Source organism: Equus quagga, chromosome 17 (genome assembly GCF_021613505.1).
Source record: "Equus quagga isolate Etosha38 chromosome 17, UCLA_HA_Equagga_1.0, whole genome shotgun sequence".
NCBI classification, from domain to species: domain Eukaryota; kingdom Metazoa; phylum Chordata; class Mammalia; order Perissodactyla; family Equidae; genus Equus; species Equus quagga.
Window position 1 is genome coordinate 12,636,251 of NC_060283.1, and position 19,623 is coordinate 12,655,873.

Consider the following 19,623-nt stretch of genomic DNA (forward strand, 5'->3'; position numbering starts at 1 on the left):
GAAAAAGAAGGCTGTCTCTCTAAATGACTGTGTGACACACCTCTTTCTGAAGACCAGCAGTGGACTGTGAAATGAGTATTAAATAAACTTTTCCTGCAGTTAACTCCTTCAATTTGCACATTTTTTTGGTCACAATGTTGATGTGTCTGATTAATACATGAGTGACAGCTTCCATGGCTTGAGCTTTATCATAATGGGAGATATTGTACAGTAAAGTCAATAGATCCCAGCAAAATACTAGCTGGATTGTTAGATAAACCTTCTCCTAGCACCATTCTCATTCCGTTCATTTCACAGAGACTCTTAAATTCTCAGATTCACTGATTAAAGCCTCATGCCTTTTATTATCCTTTCTTTACCTTCTAATTTATTGAGTGCAAAGTGTGAAGAAAGTGTGAGGTCTCTGAGGGCAGAAATAATGAGGACCACAAAAAAGAAATGCCAATTATATGATGTGATGTGATGGAGGTGGTAGCTAGTGCTATGGTGGTAATAATATTGTAATATATAAGTTTATCAAATCAATATATTGTACACTTTAAGCTGACACAATGTTACATGTGAATTATATCTCGACAAAGCTGGAAAAAAACTCCCAAGAAACAAAAAACAGAAACAATGAGAAATTTGGACCTGTCCAGTCTGTGATTGGGATAATCCTGCTCTCTAATGGGGATTCAGTTGCTTCCCATGGGAGTGCTTAGCATCTGTGTTTGCTTAAGCCTTTCATGAATCCAGGTGAGCTGTCCAAAGCCTCTACTCATCATTTTTATTTCTTTATGAATATTCCCACTTATGGTGTCACCTTCCTCTGCCCAGGAGGAAACTATGGCCTTGGAGTGACTTTGGAATCCTCTCTCCCCAATAGAAATCACAGATTTGCATTGCTCAGGAGACCACTGATAGAGTTCTTCTTTCCAAATGTCAAATATTGGTATTGACTCCATGACTGTATTATTTTGTGGCTACAACGAGGTCACTGTTGCATGAACATGAACAGTTTTACACCAGTCTCTCCCTCCGCAAATACAGATTTCTTTGCTGTATTGTCTCTCTCTACCACGTTCCCTCTGAAACGGTCTCCTCACTGTCAAATGTCTTTTGAAGCTCTCAAGTAAAGTGCCTACAATATTTCCACAGCACTTTGTACATTCCTCTTATGGCATCTTGGAGTATGCCTGTAGGACAGTGATATCTCTAATCTTTCTGCAGCAGTCTGCATCCTACCTCTGTCAAGCATATAATATACACTTTGTAAATATTTGTGGAATGAATAATTGAAAGTAGGCAGTGGAAGACATGAATGGGTCTCACCTTAAAGCAGTATCACTGATAGGTCCCCAGCATGTACTATAGCACCAGCCTCTTTTAGGAACCATGGTATCCATAGATGCCCCTTTTTTTTGGCATTAAGGTTATCTCTTGCCATTTTGAGAAAGTGAAAGTTAATATCTATCTTTAAATTTTAGTGTTGACTCATCCTCATAGAATTTAAATCCTTTATGAATGACTTAGTCATTTCTTTAGTTTCCTCATGGCTGACTTCATTTCCTGATTTCTCAGGGTGTAGATCATAGGGTTGAGCAAAGAGGAGATGACAGTGAAGGTGACAGAAATGGCAGTATCTGTGGGGAGGGCAGTGAAGGGCCGGGCATAGACATAGATGCAGGGCACAAAGTGCAGGGTCACCACAGTGATGTGTGAGGTACAGGTGGAGATGACTTTCCACTTGCCCTCTCCAGTATGAGATCTTAGCATCTTCAAGATGACTGTGTAGGATATGAGGAGAAAGAAGAATATAAACCAAATGAGTAACCTACTATTGGAAATCATCAGGAGCTCCAGAGTTAACGTGTCAGTGCAGGTGAGTTTGAACACCTGGGGGACATCACAATAGAAAGTGTCAAGAACATTGGGTCCACAGAAGGGGACGGACAGCAGCAGGGAAATCAGCACAATGGAGTGGACAAATTCCCCCACCTGGGAAGCCACAACTAGGCTAGTGCATTGTCCCCTAGTCATGATAGTCATACAATGGAAGGGTTTTGAGATGGCTCTGTAGTGATCAAATGTCATCACAGAGAGAGGAAAACATCTACACTCCAAGATGGTGGAAGAAGTACATTTGAGTGACACAGCCATTGAAGGAGATGGTTTTTCTCTCTGACAGAAGATCAGCTAGGACGTTAGGCACTGTGATGGAGGAAAAGCAGATGACAAGAACAGATAGATTGCGGAGCAGGAAGTACCTGGGAGTTGAAGGTGAGATTCAGTGAATTGTAACCATGATGAGCAGGTTTCCCACCAGAGTTGTCATGTACACCAAAAATAAGAAGACAAATAAGACCCAGCTGAGCTGTTGTGACTGGATAATTCCCAAGAAAAGAAATTCTTTCACTGTGGTATAATTTCCCTGCTCCATTGGGTCCCAGATCCTTTTTGAAGTATATCTCTGGAAGAAATAACAGTGCAGTTAAAGAATGGGTTAGGGAATCTACTGTTGTCTTGTCTGTCACTTGAGTTTGGTGTTTTCCTAGGGAGGAAGTTCATTTTTTATGTATGCAATTCTGTATGCTGCCAGTAGATGGAATATGACCCTTGTTTTTGACTCAGTCACCCAAACAGGTAGGTTCTATTACTGTGGCCACTGAAACACAGGTGACAAGTCTGTGAACTTATTCAATTCTACTTTTCCTACAAAATATGACACTTAAAATAGTAAAAAATAAGCATGAAGCTGACATGAAGAAGTTTTGTTCACAAAAGACACCATTATGAGAATTAAAAGATAACCTGCAAATGGGAGGATATTGACAATAAGTATAAGATTTAAGTTCTAAATATGTAAAGAATTCTACAAATCAGCAAAAAAGATAGACAGCCAAATAGAAAATGGCAAAAGACAGGCAGCAAAACTTTACCAAAGAGGATATTCAAATACCAATTGAACTTCATTATCATGGAAATGCAAATTAAAATTACAGCAAGAAACTTTTACCTATGTACAAAAATGGCTAAACTGAAAAAGATGAAAAATATGAAATGATGTTGAAGATGTGGAAGAATTGGAACTCTCATAGCCTGCTGGTGGGTGTGTAGAATTGGGATAACCACTTTGCTGTTTGATTATATCTGGTATTGTCGTATATCCATATCCATATCCATATCCATATCCATATCCATATCTATATCTATGTTTATATCTATCTAATCGTCTATCTTAGAATGGATATATATATATATATTTTCTCTCATTCAATTGTATGTATAGATTGTTCTTAGGATGGAGATCTATCTCCATCTTTAGAATAATCTATTTCACTCTTAGGAAGTATGTACACATGTACATATGTTATGTCCAGCAAAAGGCATATCCTAGAATATTCATAGCAGCACTGTTTGTAATTGCCCCAAATGGTAAATGACACAAATGTCCATCAGCAGCAGAAAAGATAAATATATTGTTAAATTCATACAATGCTATACAGCAATAGAAATGATCTACATACACTACATAAAACAATATAAATGAATCTCACAAACATAATGTATAGTCAGATAATCCAGGCCAAAAACAGTGTGCATTTACTTATTTTGTTCATATAAAGAACAAAAAATATACAAAACTAAAGCGAATATGACGGAGACTTTTGAGGTGCTGACAGTGTTCTGTTTCTTGATCTGGGTGCTTGTTACAAAATATATTCAGTTTGTGTGAAAATTCACTGACCTGTACACTCATGTATACTTTTATGTATGTATGTACATTATCCCTAAGTAGAATGTTAAAAATAATTAACATGATGATTATAACATTTTACTCTCATGTCTAAAGAATGACTTTCATTTAAGTGAAATTTAATTGGCCATCCTCTTCATAATGGTTACTGTTATAGTTATGTAGTTACAGACTTTACCAGCTACAACTTGAGGGTTACATTTTTATCCTTTTCTCACCTACAGACTTTAGGTGTCTCCATCGAAATTTGTCTTATTCCAAAGACTTATTCTCTTAACTACTGCAATTATACTTCTTCACAGTGTTGATAAGCCCTTCCCAGAAAATCCTGAAAAGGAAAAGGCTCTGGAATATATTTTCAAATCAAGTGAAATTAGTACACGGATGTAAGAAGCCTTCACATGGTGAGTGAGAGGTGTGGTTGAGAGTGCCTTAGTGTGAGATGATGTCAGAAGTAACTTTGAAAGAAACCAAAACTTTGAAAAAGCAAACTTTGTAGCCTGTAGAGGTACCTCCACCAACAATGTGGATCAACTTCATAGTGCTCCAGTGGCAGGGGAAGAAATGAGTTCTGAATAGCATTTCTTCAAACATGAACTCTCAAAAATAATGGATCTGGTGGGTTCCTACGGATGCTGTCTTTTTACAAATAGCGGGAAGGATAATTTGAAGGTATAAGATTATGCGCATTATATTGAAACTCATGCACACAAGAGCGGGTGTGGGGAATGAATAAAGAAATATAATTATATGTTTTGCAGGGTCAAAATAAGGATCACGAGGATTTCTTAACAATCACCCCAATGGGGACCATCCTTCAGAAACAAGCTTATCAAGCATCTTGTAAGAACCTACAAACTGAGTGTTATCCCTATACTCCAGCTTCCCACTGAGCAAATGCTTCTCCGTTTTCTCTTTCCTAATATTGAAAAGCCTCTACTCTTGATTGAATCCATAGCAGTTTTAGCAGCATTATTCATATTCAGTAGCACATGTGGACACAGATAAGCTAGCCATTAAAACTCCTTACTTAAAGCCCCAAACATCCATTTCTAGACAAGAAGCACAGCTGGCCAGGCAGCATGTATTAAATTCAGGAATTGTCATTAGAGTGCTGTTTTTCAAGGCAATCATCCTCCTGAGAGCTGGGGATATCAGCATCTTCTCAACATCTTTGAAATCACTTTCAGCCTCAAGATCCTGCCAAGTAGAATACATCCCATCCCCTGAAGTCAATTGACCTTCTTCTAATATTTTGCAGGCCACACTTCCCCTCTTCCTAGTAGTGAAAATCTATCCCTTTTCTCTGCTTCATTGTGTTTTGGTTTCAATAGGACAATTTCACACAATTGCAGCATTTCTGAAAAATCAGCACTAACAGCTTTCCCATTTCAGAAGTTCACATACACCAACACTAACTGACACCAGCCTTCAAGTGGGAAATTGACCCTCTTGTGATGCTCCAACTGCATCTTAGAAGACTTAGGTTCTGGGGACATTCTATGTTTAATGGAAAGCCTACCTTAAGGCTACTGATTTTGTTATTTTCTTCCTTCAAATGGGAAAAGGCAACCTCAGGGCACCATATCATTTGGCTCTTCCACTTTTCCTTACAGTGCTTTGGCCACCTCTAATAATCCCTCAGCAAAAAGCCTAATCATGTAATCAGCAAAAGGAATATCGCTGGGTATGAATATGGAAACTGAGTGGCTAATTCAATGGAGTTCCTGTGGGTGTTATTGTAATGTTATCAAACCTTCCTCCTCTCTCTCCCTCCTCTCCTTTCTTGCTCATCTCACATGTACGTGCAGAGGCATCAGTGCACATTCAGTCCATATCTTTTTCTCTAGGCCATGCAATAACCCTCTTGGCTTATGAAGAAAATGTTGTGTTAAACCACACCAAGGACTGTGCTGTCTTCTTTCTAACAATAATTGCTTTGCTTTAATGGGCTAGGAAGTAAAGCTTAAATAAAATGGTAGCAATGGAAAAATCAAATCTTTCTGGTTACCATCAGGGTAGCTATCACAGAATGAATGATGTAGAGATATATATGCAATTTCTGTAGAATTCAATATACACATTGTACATATAGAATTATCTTAGTCTACATCTCTGAGATCCACAGGTCCCTTAGAATCTAGGAAGGTAGCATGGTGACAGCTGTTGATATTCATCAGTTTACTTGAGAATTATTTTATGTTATGGGTTCATGGGTACTCAGAGATGTTGATCATTGAAACATTTGATCCAGGGAGCAATATATGAAAGATTAGTTTGATAGGTACATGAGTGACCAGAGCCAGTTGACTTTTCCATGGCTCTTAGCAGCTGAGCTTAAAAAATGATAAAAGCTGATTGAATTGGAAAAAAGTGCAGCCCAGCTTGTGATTTTATGTCATCCAGATAAATGATATAGGTTTATGTAATCAAGTGTAATTCTTTCCCCTTCCCCTGAATTATTGAATCAGATTGTGTTATGTGTTTAAACGTACTTTGAGGATGTTTCAGGGACAGTGATGCAGCAGGAGTTCCTGAGTTCCTGCATCCTTGGGATTATGCTTCTGAGATACAGTGATTCAGACCCCATAGATCTTTGGTGCTATCCAATTCTGACATAGTGATAAAAATCTGATTAAGTGAGTCACAAGAGATAGGAAGGAAAGAAAAGGACACATTTGCATGAAATAGACTATAAATTGGTTTGTGTTATGCATTTTTCATAGGCAATTTCATATAGAAAATCTTAGAGACTTGTGACCAATGCTGAGCAAAGGTAGCAGGACCTTATGAATGGTGACTTGGCAAATGTGGATTATTCTTAGCATTTTCATGCTAAGGGAAGTAGGTTAATATTGAAAAAAGTTAGAATTTGTTGACCAGATGACAAGAAATGGCAATGAATTGAGCCAGTTAGTTAATGAATGCTCATGGTGTCATTCCAGATCCAATGTAGAACATAAGTGAAGTTTGTCCCCAACACTCAATATCTTTTGGCTGACTCTGCTTGGGATCTTCTCCATCCTGGGATATCTGATTTCCTGTTCTGATGCCTTATCTCTACTCTAAAAGCCAACGGTATATCTTTGACCCATTACCTTTTTTTTTTTTTTTAAGGAAGATTAGCCCTGAGCTAACATCTGCTGCCAATCCTCCTCTTTTTTCTGAGGAAGATTGGCCCTGAGCTAACATCTGTGACCATCTTCCTCTATTTTATATGTGGGACGTCTGCCACAGTGTGGTTGATAAGCAGTGAGTAGGTCTGCATCCAGGATCTGAACCAGTGAATCCCGGGATGCTGAAGGGGAACATGCAAACTTAGCTGCCATGCCACAGGGCCGCCCCCCCCCCCATTACCTTCTTTTAATGTGAAACTCTCCTATGCTTTATCTCAACAGCTTCAGGATGACACTTAAAGCTGTAAAAACAACAGGCAAACCTATTATCATGTTTTAATGACAGAAAGCTAGAAATTTTAAGATGAAAGATGCTTTGAATTCCATGTACATTCCAACGTTTTCTACCCCATTAGTTTTCTCCCAGTAATGAAGAGTATGGTTCATATAGCAGAGTGTAACAGGTCAATGGGGTTTAGGATTAGGTTTAGGGTAAGAATGTGTATTAGGCGGATCAATAAGGATGATATTAATAATGACATTAGCCTTTCACTGAGAACTTACTATCTGCCAGGCACTGTGTGTTTCACATATTGCATCTCATTTTAGCGCTGACAAAAACTCCATGAGATGGGTATTATAACACCTTTGTATAGGTGAACCATGACCTGTGCAGAGATAAAATAATTTGGTCAAGATCACACAGCTAGTGGATGGCAGAGATGGAATTTGCAGCCAAGTCTGTATGACTCTGAAGTTAGAACTTTCAGCTATAATGCTTTACTTTTACCATTCTTTCCCAGATGAAAACACTAGCCTGTATTTCCTCTTCACAAACACCAGCCGACTGAAAATACATTTATTAGAGTTTTAATTTCCTTAAACCTTCCTCTCTCTCTCTCTCTGGGAAGTGGAAAGTGGGAAGAATGTACATCCTAAATAGTGTAGCCCATCTGAGATTGGCCCTTCTAAGTCCACAACTGGGAAATCAGTTCTTGAATGAGAATTTCTTACTCTTTGTGTGGGATCTCTGAGTGTTTGCCCTTGTCTAAACTGATCACAAGACTGTGAATCTGAAATGTCTAGTTCTACATCAGATAAATCGCTTTAGGCTATTATGGGAAATCTTTCAAAGCTTCTTCATTCCTGATAAGAATCCAGAAGGACAGTCACTGTGTACCTTTGAGATTCTCAATAGGTCACAAGCCCATTTGAACTTTAAGAAGAAATAGTCTTAAACTTCGATTGGACATATGTATCCCATCTATATGTGTACTTCAGATGCACTGATTGTGAGATCTTCCTAGAAAACGATTGCAGTTTGGCATAGACAGGTCCAGTAATGTAATAAGTTATATTCAAATGGCATAAGAGCAATCAATGGGGTATCTGAAGACTTATCTCTGTAATTAAGTTGATATGAGATCTTGAGCTAATCATTCTATCTCTAGGCTTCTGTTTATTTACCTCATGAAAAGGAGTTGCATTCAATCAATCTCTTCACTTGCCATATAGTTGTCCTGATTGACACATTGTTACTTTGCTATTTGAATGGAAATGCATCAATCAGCTCAATCCTATAACACTAGTTACTTCATGCTTAGCAGAAGCTTAGGTTATCAGCAACCTATTTATGTAACTAGAAAATTAAATTCCCAACTAAGTGTAGTTTGTTTATTGACCATATATTTGAGTATATAAATAGGACTCTCAGGAAAATAATGATAGGTGTCCTTGGTGATGAGGAGGTTGGAGACTCTTACTCTGTTCCATCACAGAAGGCATGAGTCTTCTCTTCAGTCTCCTCATGGCTGACTTCATTTTCTCTTTCCTCAGAGTGTAGATCAAGGGGTTCAGCAGAGGACTGATAACAGTGAAGGTGACGTAGATGGCTTTCTCCATGGGGAGGACAGTGAAGGGCCTGGTATAGACATAGATGCAGGGCAAAATGTGAAGTGTCACCACAGTGATGTATGAGGTGCAGCTGGAGATTGCTGTCCTCTTGCCCACCCTGCTTGAGACCTGAGAATCATTAGAATGACTGTGTAGGACACAAGCAGAAATAAAACCACAGGGTAGTGACTAAGCCACTGTTGGAAACAATCAGGACCTCAAGTGCAAAGGTACAGGCAAGTTTGAAGACCTGAGGGACATCATCATAGAAGCTGTCAAGAACGTTGGGTCCACAGGATGAGAGAGGCAGCAACAGGGAAATCTGGATGAGGGAGTGGACAAAGCCACATACCCAAGAAGCCACAACGAGGACAGTGCATCGCCCCCTACTCATGATGGTCACATAAGTGCAAGGGCTTGGAGTTGGCTATCTAGCAATCAAACACCGTCACAGAGAGAGAACAAATGTCTGTTCTACCAAGGAGGTGGAAGAAAAACAACTGTGTCATGCAGCCTGTATAGGATATGATCTTTATCTTTGACAGAAGTTCTACTGGGATCTTCAGAGCAGTGATGGAGGAGAAGCAGATGTCAAGGATGGCTAGATTGGGGAGCAGGAAGTACATTGGTGTGTGAAGGCTAGACTCACAGGTGACAATGACTATGATGAGGAGGTTTCCCAGCAGAGTTGTCTTGTACACAAAACACGAAAAAAGAAATAAGACCAAGCTCAGGTTTTGGGACTAAGTCCAAGAAACATAGTTTCTTTTACCCTGGGGCCATTTTATAACTCCATTGAATCATATTTCTTCTTCTTCATGCAGCTTGGAAAAAATTAAAGTGTTATTTTAGAAAAGGTTTATCTCCCTTAATAGATTCAGGTTGACATAGTCAGGTATTAGGTCCAAAGACTAGTGAGATGTTATGACCACATGAAGAGCAGTTTTGAGGTTATAGCGAATGAGTCCAAAATGACATCTTATTACAGAAGCATGCATTTAATTATTTTTCTCCCGTATATTATAAATATTTTAGAAAATGCATAAAGACCATGTTCTCACTATACAAGTTCCAAGTATCTAAGGTAAACGGTTGGATGTTAAATATTCAGCAACAGACTATTGTGGCATGAGGGATATAAAAATGGATGCAGTTTGGTGTGTGGGTAAGGCAGTGCTTATTTGGTACAACTGGGGTCCTTTGAGGTTCCATAGCAGTGTGGGGTTTTTTCCAGACTGGGTTTTCTATTCAAATCGTTTAAGAACTCCTATGTGCAGAATGTATCTCTTTGGACTGAATTCTACAGGAGCATCTGTCCCTTTCCTAAATTACAAATTTAATGCTATGAAAAATTAGAACATTTTCAAGCCATAAAATTATTCTCTATTTTTCTATTTTTCTTTAGGGTATTTATTTTGTTTCTCTCTTTACTTTAAACTACTTTGGGTACCAAAACCCCTGTGTGCTCAATAGCTCCTCAGCTATGAAAAGAAAAGTGGCAACTCAGAGTTTCTCTTCTGTTTACTGGTCAAATTTCTGTGTTTTTTAAAATTTTTATTGTGGTAACATTGGATTATAACATTATGCAACTGTCAGGTGTACATTATAATATATTTCAAATTCTGTGTAGATTACATCTTGTTCACCACCCAAAGACTAATTATAACCCATTACCACACATGTGAGCCTAATCGCCCCTTTCACCTTTGTCCTTCCCCTCTTCCTCTCTGGTAACCACCAATCCAATCTCTGTAGCTATGTGTTTGTCATTGTTTTTATCTTCTACTTATGAGTCAGATCATACGGTATTTGACTTTCTTCCTCTGTCTTGTTTCACTTAGCATAATACCCTCCAGGTCCATCCATGTTGTAACAAATGGCCGCATTTCATTATTTCTTATGGCTGAATAGTATTCCACTGTGTATAAATACCACATCTTCTTTATCCATTCACCCCTTGATGGGCACCTAGATTGCTTCCCAGTCTTGGCTATTGTGAATAATGCTGTGATGAACATAGGGGTTCATGTATCTTTATGTATTTGTGTTTTGAAGTTCTTTGGATAAATACCCAGCAGTGGAATAGCTGGATCATATGGTAGATCTATTCTTAATTTTCTGAGGATACTCCATACTGCTTTCCACAGTGGCTGCACCAGTTTGCACTCCAAGCAGCAGTGTACAAGGGTTCCCTTCTCACCATATCCTCTCCAACACTTGTTTCCTGTCTTGTTAATTATAGCCATTCTCACCGGAGTGAGGTGATACCTCATTGTAGTTTTGATTTGCATTTTCCTGATAGCTAATGATGTTGAACATCTTTTCATGTGCCTGTTGGCCATCCATATATCTTCTTTGGAGAAATCTCCGTTCAGATTTTTTGCCCATTTTTTAATTGGGTTGTTGGTTTTTTTTATTGTTGAGACCTATGAGTTCTTTGTATATTTTGGATATAAACCCTTTATCTGATATATGGCTTGCAAATATCATCTCCCAATTGTTAGGTTACCTTTTCATTTTGTTGATGGTTTCCTTTGCTGTGCAGAAGCTTTTTAGTTTGATGTAGTCCCATTTGTTCATTTTTTCTGTTTCTCTTGCCCTGTCAGACATGATGTCAAAGAGCGTACTGCCTATGTTTTCTTCTAGAAGTCTCATGATTTCAGGTCTTACATTCAAGTCTTTAATCCATTTTGAGTTGATTTTTGTGCATGGTGTAAGATAATGGTCTACTTTCATTCTTTTCCATGTGACTGTCCAGTTTTCCCAACACCATTTATTGAAGAAACACTCCTTTCTCCATTGTATGCTCTTGGCTCCCTTGTTGAAAATAAGCTATCCATAAATGTGTGGGTTTATTTTTGGGCTCTGAATTCTGTTCCATTGATCTGTGTGTCTGTTTTTGTGCCAGCACCATGCTGTTTTAGTTATTATAGCTTTGTAGTATATTTTGAAATCAGAGAGTGTGATACTTCCAGCTTTGCTCTTTTTCCTCAGGATTCCTATGGCTATTCAGGGTCTTTTGTTGTTCCATATAAATTGTAGCATTCTTTGTTCTATCTCTGTGAAAAATGTTGTTGGAACTTTGATAGGGATTGCATTGAATCTATATATTGCTTTAGGAAGTATGGACATTTTAACTATGTTAATTCTTCCAATCCAAGAGCATGGAATATCTTTCCATTTCTTCTTGTCTTATTCAATTTCTGTCAACAATATTTTATAGTTTTCAATGTATGCATCTTTCACCTCTTTGGTTAAGTTTATTCCTAATAGTTTATTCTTTTTGTTGCAATTGTAAATGGGATTGTATTGTTGATTTCTCTTTCTGCTACTTCGTTGTTAGTGTATAGAAACGCAACTGATTTTTGTATGTTGATTTTGCATCCTGCAACTTGACTGTATTCATTTATTATTTGTAAAAGATTTTTTAGTGGATTCATTAGGGTTTTATGTGTACAAAATCATGTCATCTGCAAATAGTGGCAGTTTCACTTCTTTTCCTATTTGGATCACTTTATTTCTTTTTATCTCCTGATTGCTCTGGTTAGGACTTCCACTATTATGTTAAATAAGGGTGATGAAAGTGGGCATCCTTTTCTAGTTCCTGCTATTAGAAGGTTAGCTTTCAGTTTTTCTCCATGAAGAATGATATTAGCTGTGGGTTTGTCATATATGGCCTTCATTAGTTTGAGGTAGTTTTCTTCTATATCCATTTTATTTAGAGTTTTTATCATAAATGGTTACTATATCTTGTCAAATGCTTTCTCTGTGTCTATTGAGATGATCATGTGGTTTTTATTCTTCATTTTGTTAATGTGGTATATCACGTTGATTGATCTGTGGATCTTGAACCATCCCTGCATCCCTGGAATAAAACCCACTTGGACACGATTTATGAGCTTTTTAATGTATTGTTGTATTCGACTTGCTAGCATTTTGTTGAGGATTTTTGCATAGATGTTCATCAGTGATATTGGTCTGTCGTTTTCTTTTTTTCTGTTGTCCTTATCTGTTTTGGTATCAAGATATTGTTGGCTTTGCAGAATGAATTAGGAAGCCTCCTCTCCTATTCATTTTTTTTGGAATAGTTTGAGAAGGATAGTATTAAGTTTTCTTTGAATGTTTGGTAGAATTCACCAGGGAAGTCATCTTGTCCTGGACTTTTATTGTTTGGGATGTTTTTATTGCTGTTTCAATCTCCTTCCTGGGGACTGGTCTATTCAAATTCTCTACTTCTTCTTGGTCCCCTTTTGAAGGTTGTATGATGTTAAGAATGTATCTATTTATTCCAGATTATCCAATTTGCTTGCACATAGCTTTTCATAGTATTCTCTTATAATCTTTTTTATTTCTGAGATGGCTGTTGTAATTTCTCCTCTTTCATTTCTGATTTTATGTAGTTGGGCCTTCTCTCTTTTTTCTTGATGAGTCTAGCTAAAGTTTTGTCAATTTTGTTTATCTTTTCAAAGAACCAGGTCTTTGTCTCATTAACTTTTTCTAGTGGTTTTTTTCGTCTCTTTCGGTTATTTCTGCTTTGATTTTAATTATTTCCTTCCTTCTGATGATTTGGGGCTTAGTTTGTTCTTTTTTTTTCTCATTCCTTTAGGTGCACAGTTAGATTGTTTATTTGGTATTTTCCTTGTTTGTTGAGGTGGGCCTGAAGTGCAATAAACTGCCTTCTTAGAACCACTTCTGCTGTATCCCATAGATTTTTGGTATGTCATATTTTCATTTTCATTTGTATCCAGGTATTTTTTATTTCTCCTTTGATTTTTTTCATTGACCCAATCGTTTTTCAGTAGCATTTTGTTTAATCTGCACATATTTATGGGTTTTCTGATTTTCTTTCTGTAGTTGATTTCCAGTTTCATACTTTTGTGGTCAGAAAAGATTCACTGTATTTTTCGGTTTTCTCAAATTTATTGAGACTTTTTTGTGGCCTAATTTGTGTTGAATCCTGGAGAATGTTCAATGTGCATTTGAAAAGAATGTGTATTCTGTGGTTTTTGGATGGAATGTTCTAGATATATCTGCTAAGTCCATCTGGTCTAATGTGTCCTTTAAGGCCAGTGTTTCCTTATTGATCTTCTGTTTGAATGATCTATCCATTGCTGTAAGTGGTGTGTCTAAGTTCCCTACTATTGTGTTATTGTCTATTTCTCCTTTTATGTCTGTTAATACTTGCTTTATATATTTAGGTGCTCCTGTGTTGGGTGCATAGATATTTACAAGTGTTATATCTTGTTGTATTGTTCCCTTTATCATTATGTAGTGCCCATCATTGTCTCTTGTTACAGTTTTTGTTTAAAGTCAATTTTCTCTGATATAGGTATTACTACCTGCTCTTTCTTTTCTTTGCTGTTTCCATGGAGTATATTTTTCCATCCTTTCATTTCCAGTTTGTGAGTGTCTTTGTGTCTGAAGTGCGTCTCTTGTATGCAGCATACATATGGGTTTTGTTTTTTATCCAATAGAACACCCCATGCCTTTTGATTGGAGCATTTGCTCCATTGAGATTTAAAGTAGCAATTGATTAATATGAATTTATTGCCATTTTGTTACTTTTTTCTGTGTTTTAGTAGTTCTTCTCTTTTCCCTACTTCTCTTGATCTCTTCCCTTGTGATTTGATGACTTTCTTTAGTAATATGTTTGATTTCTTTCCTCTTACATATTTGTTTGCTTATTATAGGTTTCTGGCTTGTGATTACCATGAGGTTCTTAAATAACATTCTACGTATATAGCAATCTACATTGAGTTGATAGTCTCTTTAGCTTGACCTCTTTCTAAAAGCTCTACTCTTTTACTCCTCTCCTCCCACATTTTATGTTTTTGAAATCATATCTAATCTCTCATTTTGTGTGTGTCTATCCATTATCCTCTTTTCCTTGAAGTAGGTAATTTAATACTTTTGTCGTTTAACCTTCATATTATCTTCATAGGTGGGCGATCTGTCACCTTTACTATGTTTTTGACTTTATCAGTGATTTTATTGCCTGATTTTTTCTCTGATAATTTTCTTATCCCTACTTGTGGTTTTCTCTTTCCTACTTAAATAAGTCCCTTCAGCATTTCTTGTAGAACTGGTTTCTTGGTGATAAACACCTTTAATTTTTGCTTGTCTGGGAAGCTGTTTATAAATCCTTCCATCCTGAATGATTACTTTGCTGGATAGCATATTCTTGGCTGTAGGTGTTTTCCTTTCAGCACTTTAAATACTTCATGCCACATTCGTTTATCCTGTAGGGTTTCAGCTGAGAAGTCCACTGATAGCCTTATGGGCTTTCCTTTGTATGTCACTTGTTGTCTTTCTCTTGCTGCTTTTAGGATTCTCTCTTTATCTTTAATTTTGGACATTTTAATTATAATGTGTCTTGGTGTGGGCCTCTTTGGGCTTTTCTTGTTTGGTGCTCTCTGTGCTTCTTTTACTTTGATGTCTGTTTCTTTCCTTAGATTAGGAAAGTTTTCAGCTATTATTTCTTCAAATAGAGTCTCTGCCCCTTTGTCTCTCTCTTCTCCTTCTGGGACACATATCATATGAATGTTAGTGCACATGATTGTCCCAGAGTTCCCATAGACTGTTCTCATTCTTTTAAATTCTTTTTTCTTTTATCTATTCAGTTTTGGTGATCCCCTCTAGTCTTTCATCCAACTTGCTGATCCATTCTTCTATATCATCTACTCTGTTATTGAGTCCCTCTAGTGAAATTTTCATTTCCAGTATTGTAATCTTCATTTCTGGTTGGTTCTTTTTTATATTTTCCAATTCTTTGTTGATGTTCTCACTGTGTTCATCCAGTATTCTCCCAATATCCGTGAACATCCTTATGGGTTTTTGTTTGAACTGCCTTATTCTGTTTCATTTAGCTCTTTTTCTGGGGTTTTATTCTGTTCCTTTGCTATTCCTTTGAGGAGTCATTATGCCTCTTTCTGCGCTTATATCTATGTATTATGTAAGTTGGCTATGTCTCATGATCTTGGAGAAGTGGCCTTATGTAAGAGATGCCTTTTGTGACCCAGCAGTGTGCTTCCCTCTTGTCACCAGTCCCAATGATCTAGGAATGACCCCTGTGTGCTACTTGTGTCCTTATGCTGTGGCAAGGTTACTCTTACTGCAGGTACCCAGGAAGTCTAGTCTTTCCCTCCCTGGCTGGCTGTTTATAAATTGGGTTTGGGGAGCCCCAGGACCTTTGGCTACAAGGTCTAATAGCACACTCCTGTTGCGATTTCCCTGTCAATTCGGTAGGCACTGAGTGTAGCTGGTTGCTAGGCTCAGGAACTCACAGTTGCTGTAGGCCTCAGGCTTGCAAAGCTGTTGTCAGCTGTCTTAGGTTTGCAGCTGAGTGGGGCTGGCCCTAGGCACAGGGAGCACCCAACTGTTTCAGGCTTTGGTAGGTGGGGCTGATAGTCTTTGTGAAGCATAGATCTTCTGCCACTGATAAGCCCCACCCCCCCACAGGTCCACACCCACTGCCAACACAGTCCTCGTCTGTGCACACTTCCCAACTCCCTGGAGCCTACCCAGTCACCCCACTGCAGAGGCCCCCACCCCTCCACCAATGCACCTCACAGTTCACCTGGTCCTCACACAGAGGCAGATGCACTTGCCTACCTATGGAGGATCAAGGCACCCAATCAATGCAGGTGGACAAGTAGCCTGAGAGCTGGCTGTTGGGTGGGGCCGGTCCCTAAGGCAGGCTGCCTGCACTGGCTGAACCAGATTAAATCTGTGCTCTAGTGAGTGTGGCATATCCCTGGGCTAACAGGCCAGTGGATAGCAGCAACAGAATCTGGCAGCATCTGTGTCAGAACATCTGTACCAGAGCACAAGAATGGCCACCACCAATGTCTCAGTCTCTGGAGAGGTCTCACCTCTCACTGAGATGCACCCAGAACCTACCAAGTGAGTCTCTTTTCACCAAAGGACTGTGCAGCCTTCTTTCTGGTGATTTTGGTTTGCTCTCTGAGATGAGTGAATTTGTGCATGAGCCCTTTAAGAGCTGGGTTCTTTTGGCCTTCATCCGATAGCTTTTCTGGGGGTATTCCCTGTTACAGTTAATAGCCAGAAAAGCCAGATAGTAGGATACTCATCTCAGTTGTGCTGAGTCTGAAGTATGCGTATAGCAGTAATGGGCCCCTTGCTCAAGATCCCACTGCTCCAGGGAGGGATGCATACCTTAGAGTGTCTTCCGTCCAGCCTGCTGTGAAGGTCTGTAGCTTGTGAAGGTGGCTTTTTTTCTCTCCAGGAGGAATTTCTGCCTCTTCGGCCTCAGTCAGGACTCTCCCTTGTGGGGGTTCTTTTTATTCAGTTTTCAGTTTTCTCTTCAGGGTATTTTTTCGAAAAATAATTGTAACCTGGCTGTGTTCATGGCAGGAGGTGAGTTCAGAGTCTGCCTATGCTGCCATCTTGACAAGATCTCCCTCAAATTTATCTCTTAAAAGGTATTTTTTAAAATTTTGCTATCATTGATACACAACAGACTCATGTGTTTGAAGTGTACACTTTGATAAGTTTTGATGTAATCATATACCCATGACATCATCACTATGTTTAAGATAGTTAATATTGCTATCACCCCAAAAGTGTCCTTGTGACCCTTTGTAATATGTCCCCTCTGCCCCTCTTTCTTCAGGTAACCACTCACCTGCATCTGTCACTATAGATTAGTTTTTATTTTCTAGAATTTCTATAAATGGAATCCTAAAATATGCACTCTCTTCTTGTCTGGCTTCTTTCACTCACAAAATTAATCCATGATTTTGTGTATATCAATATTTTGTTCCTTTCTTTTGTGTGGATAAGCCACATTTCGTTTATCCATTCACTTTTTCATGAATATTTTGGTTGTTTCTAGTTTCTGGTTGTTACACATAAGTCTGTTATGAACGTTCATATATTGGTCTTCGTGTGGGCATATGTTTTCATTTCTCTTGCATAAGTATGTAAGAGTAGAATGGCTGTAACTCTTAAAATTCAATAAGAAAACAAACAACCCAATTACAAGAAAGGGACAAATGGTTTGAACAGACATTTCAACAGGAAGATATAGTGATAGGAAATAAGTACGTGAAAAGGTGCTCAACATCATTGATCACTGGTGAAATGTAAATGAAAACTACAGTGAGATAACAGTACACACCTATTAGAATGGTTAAAATAAGGAAGATGGATATATCAAGAGTTGACAAAAAATGTAGAGGAATTGGAACTCTGGTGATGTACAACAGAGCAAGCACTATTGAAAGCAATTTGTCAGTTTCTTAAATTGTTAAGATGTGCTTAAAATATAATCGTTTTGCTTTTGAATTTCTTTATTTTTTTTTTTTGGCAAATTCTTGAAATGGACCTTAATTTCTTTCTTTAAATTTTATCTCCTTTTTCTTACCATAATCAGAAACAAAAGAAAGGTGAAATTTACTTCTTTCACTTTTTGGACGTGCTTTCCAGTTCAAATAAAGATATTTCTTTTCACCTATCTCACTTTCCATTCAAATTTTCTTTCCTCTGCATGCAATCTTGTCCAAAGCCTACTTAATATGGAGAAGCAAAAAAGCTACCTAGAGGTATCAGAGCATGTAGGAAGATACCTTGGGGCCTCTGGTATCACACAGCCTCTTCAAATCACACCTGGTCACTTACTGCTTATGCATATAGGAGAAATTACTTTACCCCTTTGGCCTCAGCCTCTGCATCAGTGTTTGGAAACAATAGCATCTCTCTCATGTGACTTTTGTGAGGAATAAATGAATTAATCTATGCAAATGCATCAATGCTTAAAGCATTGCCTAACCAATAATGCGTGGTTTTATGTATGTCACCTTAAAGAAACACTCTGGGTTAGTAACTGTCACAGGCACACAGCTTCTTGAATGTACCAAAAATGTTTTCGAGGAGCTGTACACTTCCCAGAACATGTATTCAGAAACAGCTTCATCAGAACACATTGTTTTGGGGAAAATAGGAGGTATTTTTCTTTTATTGTCAATGATAATGGCCCAGAGGATGGTGAGAGGATGGCAAGGAGAATGCCTAGTTTGTTTTCTTATCTAACATCTATCTTAGCAGACCAGTCTGGTGCAGGTCTCTGCAGGAAGAGCCATCTGGGCTCAAGTCCTGGCTTGATCACTGTGTGGCTTGGGTAAGTGAGAGACCTCGTGGAGTCTGTACTTCTTCAGCTATAGAATGGGGATTATAATAATACCCACCTAACAGGGAAGTAATGGGGATTAGGTGAATTAACATACACAGAGTCTCACCACACATGGCTGGTTATCTAATTAGTACTATGTCGGGTAACCTTAACACTGGAAGCTCATCAGGAAATGGATTGTGTTGAACTAAATGGGACCACCTAAAGACAGATGAGGTGTGTGTGAGGAAAGGATGACTTCTTGTCAAGAGGCCCAGAGAAACGTGCATGGACGCAGTGATACCTATGTTTGGGGCACATGGGAATGTAAAGCAAAGGAGACCTGGATTTAGGGGACCACTTGAATATATAAAAGGTACTCAGTATTGGGACATTTGGCTGGAAAGAAAGGATGAAACTATGTGGGCATGGAAAGAAAATCATTGCTATAAAATTTTTATTTTTTGGTAAATTTTAAGGGTATGTATGTGATCATTGTACTATTCTTTCAACTTTTTTGAAGGTTTAATATATTTCATTTTCTCTCTAGTTTTAAATTTAGCATAAGAAATAGCTGTGCAGATTTCAGTCTGAGGAGATCCATCTATAGGTAATAGAGGTGAGAAAATTCTCTTCTTTGTGCAATTCAAGCAATCTCACAAATAAAGAGCTGCCTTATCCCCAATTCCTAACTAAACTCATTTCTATAACTCTCATTTCACAATATCCTCTTTATTCATATTTCT

At 38.2% G+C, this 19,623-nt stretch overlaps 2 pseudogenes; both read right to left on the reverse strand.

Annotated features, from left to right (window-relative positions):
- Nucleotides 1–1,515: 1,515 nt before the first annotated feature.
- On the reverse strand, nucleotides 1,516–2,422 carry LOC124229277 (olfactory receptor 4D9-like; annotated as a pseudogene).
- A 4,703-nt stretch (nucleotides 2,423–7,125) lies between these two features.
- On the reverse strand, nucleotides 7,126–18,692 carry LOC124229038 (olfactory receptor 4D11-like; annotated as a pseudogene).
- Between the last annotated feature and the right edge of the window lie 931 nt (nucleotides 18,693–19,623).